The sequence below is a fragment of the Chinchilla lanigera genome, unplaced genomic scaffold (genome assembly GCF_000276665.1).
Source record: "Chinchilla lanigera isolate Chin_1 unplaced genomic scaffold, ChiLan1.0 scaffold00047, whole genome shotgun sequence".
Taxonomy (NCBI): Eukaryota; Metazoa; Chordata; class Mammalia; order Rodentia; family Chinchillidae; genus Chinchilla; species Chinchilla lanigera.
The window spans coordinates 12,142,367-12,149,530 of NW_004955448.1; positions in this window are offsets into that span (position 1 = coordinate 12,142,367).

The following is a 7,164-nucleotide window of genomic DNA, read 5'->3' on the forward strand; positions in this document are numbered from 1 at the left end:
GCGACTAAAGAAGTTGTTCTCATCCACCACTTTTGCAACTATTCGTCACGCTACGTATTTCATTGGTGTGTCTTGTTTACTCACCAGTGCCTCTTCCCTGACACCCCAGTAGGAACATGAAGCCAAAAGCTGTCGTTAGTTGTGATGGTAACTGCGTCCCCTGACCCTCGAAGAGCGATTCGCAAAGTGTAAGTGTTCCTTAAATATTCGCTGAACGAATGCCGCAATAAGTGAGAGACAAATGATGGAAAATTTGCCAAAGAGGAAAAAGTAGTGCCAGACTTCCCCTGGAAGGAAGAAGGAAGAATAATTAGAAATCTGTAGTACTATCATACCATTGGTAATATTTCGATAGGCACTCTGGATTATTTTGTGCTTATATTGCTGCCATCATGTATCACAAACAACATTGAGTATTCTGATCAGGACACTTTTCCTGACTAATATTCCTTACTAGGGACATTTTTGTGGATATGAAAAAATAAGGATCAGAATAAAACTCACCTGGAGTATTACTACGTCCAGTAACGGAGCATCTATTTTTTTTCTAGTCAAAGTTTTTCCTATGCAAGTGCTGCCAAGTGATGCCCTTTAAACAATTTCCCATCTGTCTGTATTTTCCGTGTCTCTGCCACACTCTGAGTTAAACCCATTCTTAATCTTTCATCTTGCTTCAATCATTGCAGTTGCTTCCTTCTTGAATTACTTTCTCCACCTGCATTCTTGTTTGTCCTCTATTCTCAATTTTTGTTTTTAATGTCATGTATTTTCATGAGAGACAATGATTTCTTTTACAAAACCTTTACTTATTTTATTCCCATGCCATCACTCCCCTGCTATTTATTCCTCAGTGGCCTCCAACTGACTCTGAGAATGACTTGCTCCAGCCTCGTCCCTTGGGCATCTTTCCTGTGCCAGGACCTGTTCACAGAACATTGGAATGAGCCAGTTTATTTCTTCTAGACCTTTGGTGAAACACTGTCTATAAAGATTGCTCTTACTACCTATGTTTTCTTGGTTTAAGGCTTATTTTATTCAAATCTTGGTGTAAATGCTCCATGAGGGTTTGTTTTCTAACCATAGTACCCCTTACAAAGTGGGCATCACTGGTATTTGTTGCATTGAACTTTTGTTTTTATAGCACCCTTTTACATAGATTGATCTATGAAGGCTATTTATCATAATAACAGATACAGATCCTGGAGTAAAAGTGCGTGACATACTACTTGTAAACAAATAACTTAATTATTATTTGCAATTTAAAAATAACATGGCTCAGGCTGCTTAATAAGGGTTTTATGACATGAGAAAAAATCACTCAAATTCTTTGGCAAATAAATGGTCATTGTGTTGCTTTATGAAAGTTTTATGTGGAAAGAAAAATACTGCTTTCTGTGCACTAATTCATCCAACAATATCCATCACTGTAGCTTGGGTGTAGTTCTAACTGCACAAATGCATAGCAATTGTTGGAATGTATTTGTACCAGCCTTTTTAGAGCTAGTAAGTCTAAAATCCTATTTGGAGTGAGGGTGAGGGAGATGATTGAGATTTTAATATTAACCCAAAGAGATGAGAGTAAAAAAAGCTGAAAAAAAATGTGTCCTGGCTTATGATAAGGAATTTAAATTTTTTTTTTCATATGGACTTTAGAAAGTTTTCTACAAATGTGCGCTATGTGGAGAGGTTAGATACTGAGAAATCTCAGTTTGAGTTCCATATACCTGGTAGTTAAAGTTGTTCTCAGCCAGTTGGTTTTTGTGAGTTGGGGAATCTGAGAAGACTCTCCTCTTCGATTCTCACGTAAGATCTGTCAAGCGGTTGCAGCTGGATGTCAGCCGGGGTTGCAGGCACTGGAGGGGTTGACTGAGGTTTAAATATCCACTTGTGCAGATGGCGGGCAGGTTCCTCCTCTTGAGCACCGCCCTGCCTTTCTTGTCAATGGTCGTCTCCGTGTCCCGGTGTCCTCAGGGGAAGGTAACTACCTTCCCAAAGAGCAAAATGTCCAAGAGCAAAAAGCACAAGCTGCAATGCCTTCTTTGATTAGTCTAGAAATCACACCCCAATGCTTTGGTGTGCTTTTTTGGTCACATCTGTCACCCTTGATTTAGGGTGGGAGGACACATAGAGAGTGGCTTACATCATGAGTTCTACAGAAGGCAACCCAAAGACATTAAGAATCAGGAAAGATGGCATGCAGTGGTTAATGTGAGTCTTAGCCTGAGTTCACTTTTCACTTAATTTATTACTTTTCACCCTAACCCTTGATGTGTGCAGGGTGGTAGGTAAACGGGTTTCTTTCAGCTGATTATGTTATATTTTAAGAGACATCAATAACAGACTCTCCCAGTCTAAAAGCTCTGTAAGCTGAATAGTAAGGAGGGAACTACCTGCCCTTGAGATAGAACCAGGGATGAAGTGTTCTGAATGTTGGAACACTACCCACTTAGAGGGAATACCGCAGGAGAACCACCCTGCACCATCCCCAGAATTCTGAGAGCCCTTCCCTTGACTAAAAGAACTTGTTTTCCTGATAACAGAGTCTGACTTTACTGTCTTCATTCACTGACTTTTTTGGAACAAATTTTGTATACTTATGTAGTTTATAGCTATCTTTTGTCCCTTAAATTCTCCTGTGGAAATTTAGCCATGATAATGAGAAGAATATTTGTGAATGACCCCAAAGCCATGTACATCACAATAGCAGGTATCAGTTTTACCAGATGTCTCACCCCTTTTCAAACAGAGGAATTCTTCTTGTATCCTTTCATATATTCCATCTATAGAAAGTTTTTGACAACATAGTTTTACTGCTAAAAGGCTTAGGAAAATGCTGATTACAACATCAGTGTAAAATAACTGCATCCTCCATATGGATGTAAAGCAAGTTGCTAAAATGATTCTCTATGGTGAATAATTAGGTAGTTTTTTTCTTTTCTGTATTATAAACATTACTGTGATAAACAATACTGTGTCCGACTGTTTACACTTATCTCTAATTACGTATTCATTTATTACATATTCATTTATTTATTTCTGGCAGTGTACTTATTCCTGGAAGTATAATTCCTGAGTTAAATTATATATTTTCTTTTAAAACTGAAAAATGACTCCTACCAAACCGTCTTTCAGGAAGTGTGAGCCAGTTTGTACTTCCACCAGCACTGTTTTGTGTGCTGCGTTTTCCAAATCCTTCCAGTGCCAGATGTTGCAATTAGCGAAATCTTTTCTGTTTTGATTGTTTGTATCATCTTAAATGTATGATTCAAGTTGAATATTGATGATAATGTGGTTTTATCGATTTGTGTTTGTCCTAGTGTGAGCTCCGTTTTCATTTCCTTTTGTACACATATAGAAAAAATGTGGTAGAGGACAATTTTCTTATGCTCATTGTCTTCTAAGGAGAATGTGTCCTAATGGGGGTTTTTTCTTTGCTAAGGATATGCTGAGTATAAGGAGATAAATGAGAGAAATTAATAGAAGCCTAATTTTTCATCCTTAAGAAAAGCAACATAATGAAATAGGCAGTAAACAAAGAGGACAAGGCAGGGGAAAATGAAGGCGTGATTGTTAATTTTATCATCAACTTGACTGGAATGAGTGATGCTTAGAGAGCTGGTTGAACATTGATTCTGGGTCTGCCTATGAGTGTATTTTCCAGAAAAAATTGGTTCATGGGTCACAGAACTGTGGGGGGAAGGTGTATTCTCAATGTGGGTGTCATAATCCAGTCAATTTGCTGCTTGGATAAAACATCATGACACTCTTTCTTCTGTGGTGGGACATTTCTCTGCAACTTCCCTGGATATGAGAAAGTTCCTTGTCTTTGGATTTGGGAATGTACATAAGCAGTCTTTAAGGAGATTTGGGTCTCAGCTCAAACCAGGAGCTTCCGTCTTAATGGTTTTCCTGGGCCTGAGGCCTCTAGGATTAAGCCTGGCCACTAATTCCTGTGGCTCTCCAGCTAGAAGAGAGCCTTTTTGGTCATGCAAGCCAGCCCCCTAATAAACATCTTGCATATGCAGAGTCCACCAAAAATTGTACACACACCAGGAAAAGACAAACTTGAATAAATATGCTAATATCAAATTTATTGAGGCATCATGAAATCAACTCAAGTTACTTTTGGCCTCTACAATTATAAGAGGTGCTCAAAGAGGTGGTCATTAGCTTTAAGACACTTGTTAGTATGGTGAACTGTTGCTTGGGTAATGGTGGTCATTGCTATTGCTGTACACACATTTTAAATTTCTTCTCTAAGGGCCAGCAGTGTAGTGGATTTTCTGCAGTACATGACATCCTCTAGGGTGCCCCCCGCTTAGGACAACAACACCATCTGCTGAAAAAACATCATACTATCTTTCTTTTCCTGAAGTGTGTATACATTATTTTGGTGGAATTTGTACATTCTATTTTTCAAGAGAACTCTGACACACACCGAAAATGACATGATAGGAGGGGTGGATAGAGAGGATGACTTGGGGAAAGTTGTTATGGACAGAGCAGAGGAGAGGGGAGAAAAGTGATCAGTGAAAAAGGAGAAATTTGGGAGACAGGAATGCTTAAAGGGGAAGAGTGGGTATATATCTTCACCTGGATAGTTCTTTTTTTAAATTTATTTTAAGAATAAAAGAAGGAAGACATATTAACAAATAGGCATCCATTTACAAAACAGTGTAAAAACAATACATGCAATACAGAGTTACAGACAAAGTAGTAGGAAATTAACAATGGTTGTTGTATTATATATTGATATCTTCAAAGTGGTTTCTCAGGAAAACAAATACAGACATGCAAGACTGATCAACTAGTTAATCATTAACTGTTCCTTTCAGTAAAGCAATAGAAGTCAGTAGTACAGCTATGTTAACTATCCTATATATATATATAATTTCCCCTTCTTTCTTTTCTGTTCCCTTACCTTAGTTGCTCTTTACTTTTGAGAATTTTCCTTTTGTTTCACAATATCTGTCATACCTCCTAATTTTTATTCATTGTTTCAGGTTCTTACACTACATTGCTTACACATGGAGGTCTGGTTTATTTCACTTATGTGTATGGTCTCTATTTGTCACCATTTACCTGCAAAAGCCTTGAGTTTATCTTTCTTTATAGCTGAGTAATATTCCATTATATAAAAGTACCACAATTTTTTTATCCAATCTTCAGTGGATGGACATTTGGGTTGCTTCCACAGTTTAGCAATTACAAATTGCACTGCTATAAACATGGGTGCACATATATTGCTGTGATATGATGTTTTCAGATCATCTGGGAAAATACCAGAAGGGGAATAGCGGGGTTGAATGGGACCTCTACACCTAGTTTGCTGAGGAATCTCCAAACTGATTTTCACAGTGGTGTCACCAGTCTGCATTCCCACCAGCAGTACAGAAGGGTTCCTATTTCTCCACAGCCTCACCAGCATTTGTTATTGGTTGATTTCTTAATAATAGCCATTGTTACTGGGATGAGATGGAATCTCAATGTTGTTTTAATTTGCATTTCTTGAATGACTAATGATGTTGAACATTTTCTCAAGTATTTATTTGTCATTTGTATTTCTTTATCTGAGAAGTGTGTGTTCATCTCAGATGTCCATTGTTGTACTGGGTCTTGAATTTGGGGGGGTTGCTGATGTTTTTTAATTTGTTATATGTTCTGGATAGAAGACCTTTGTCCAAGGGACAGTCAGCTAAAATTTTTTGCCAATTTGTGGGTTTTCTTTTTACTCTACTGGTGATTTCTTTAGATGTGCAGAAACTTTTCAGTAGGATGAGATCCCAGTTGTTGATTCTTTCAAGTGTTTCACATGCCGTTTGGTTTTTGTTCATGAACTCTCTGCCTACCCCTATATCTTCAAGATTTTTACTTACTTTCTCTTTCAATAGATTTAGTGTTTCTATTTTAATATTGAGATCTGTAATCCATTTTGACTTGAGTTTGGTGCATGGTGAAAGACTTGGGTCTATTTTCAGTCTTTGACAGGTGGCAAGCCAATTTTTCCAGCACCATTTATTAAAGAAGCTATCTTTCTTCTAGTGAGTTTGAGATAAAGACCATCTATTCCTATTTTCTGTAGAGTTTTTATCATGAATGCATATTGGACTTTGTTGAAAGCTTTTTTGCATCTATTGAAATAATCATATGGTTTTTGTCTTTGTGTCTGGTAATATGGTGTATAACATTTATTGATTTGTGAATATTGAACCATCCCTGCATTCCTGGAATGAATCCAACTTGGTCATTGTGTATTATTTTCTTTATGATTTGCTGCATTCTATTTGCTAGTAGTTTATTGAGTATCTTTGCATCTATGCTCATTAGGGAGATTGGTCTGTAGTTCTCTTTCTTGGTTGGGTCTTTCTCTGGTTTTGGTATTACTTGCCTTGAGAAATAAATTAGGGAGAATTGCTTCCTTCTCAATTTCATTGAAGAGTTTAAGGAATGTTGGAATTAAATATTCTCTGAAGTTCTTGTAGAACTCTGCTGTGAATCCATAAGGGCCTGGGCTTTTGTTTGTCAGTAAGTTTTTAATCATGTTCTCAGTCTCATTAATTGATATTGAGTTGTTCAGGATTTTTATATCTTCTTGACTCAACTTTGGTAATTCATACATACCTAGGAATCTGTCCATCTCTTCTGCATTTTCTGTCCTATGGGAGTAAAGATTTTCCAAGTAGGTATTAATGATCTTCTGAAATTCTGTAGGATCTGCGGTAATTTCATCATTTTCATTTCTTATTGCATGAATTTGAGTTCTTTCCTTTCTTTTCTTGAGAAGGTTGGCTAGGGGTTTATCAATTTTATTTATTCTTTCAAAGAACCAATTCTTTGATTCACTTATTTTTTGTAGTGTTTTCTTTGTCTCAATTGTGTTAATTTCTGCCCTGATCTTTATAATCTTCTCCCTTCTTTGGGCTTTGAGCTTGACTTGCTCTTCTTTTTTAAAAGTTTGAGGTGCAGCATTCAGCTATTTATTTGTTCTGTTTCTCTTTTCCTTATGTGTGAGTTCACAGCTATAAAATTCCCTCTAAGGACTGCTTTCACTGTATCCCACATGTTCCAGTAAGCTGTATTTACACTTTCATTTGTTTGTAGGTATATTTAAATTTCTTCTTTCAATTCTTCTGTGACCCATTGGTTGTTCAGGAGGTTGTTGTT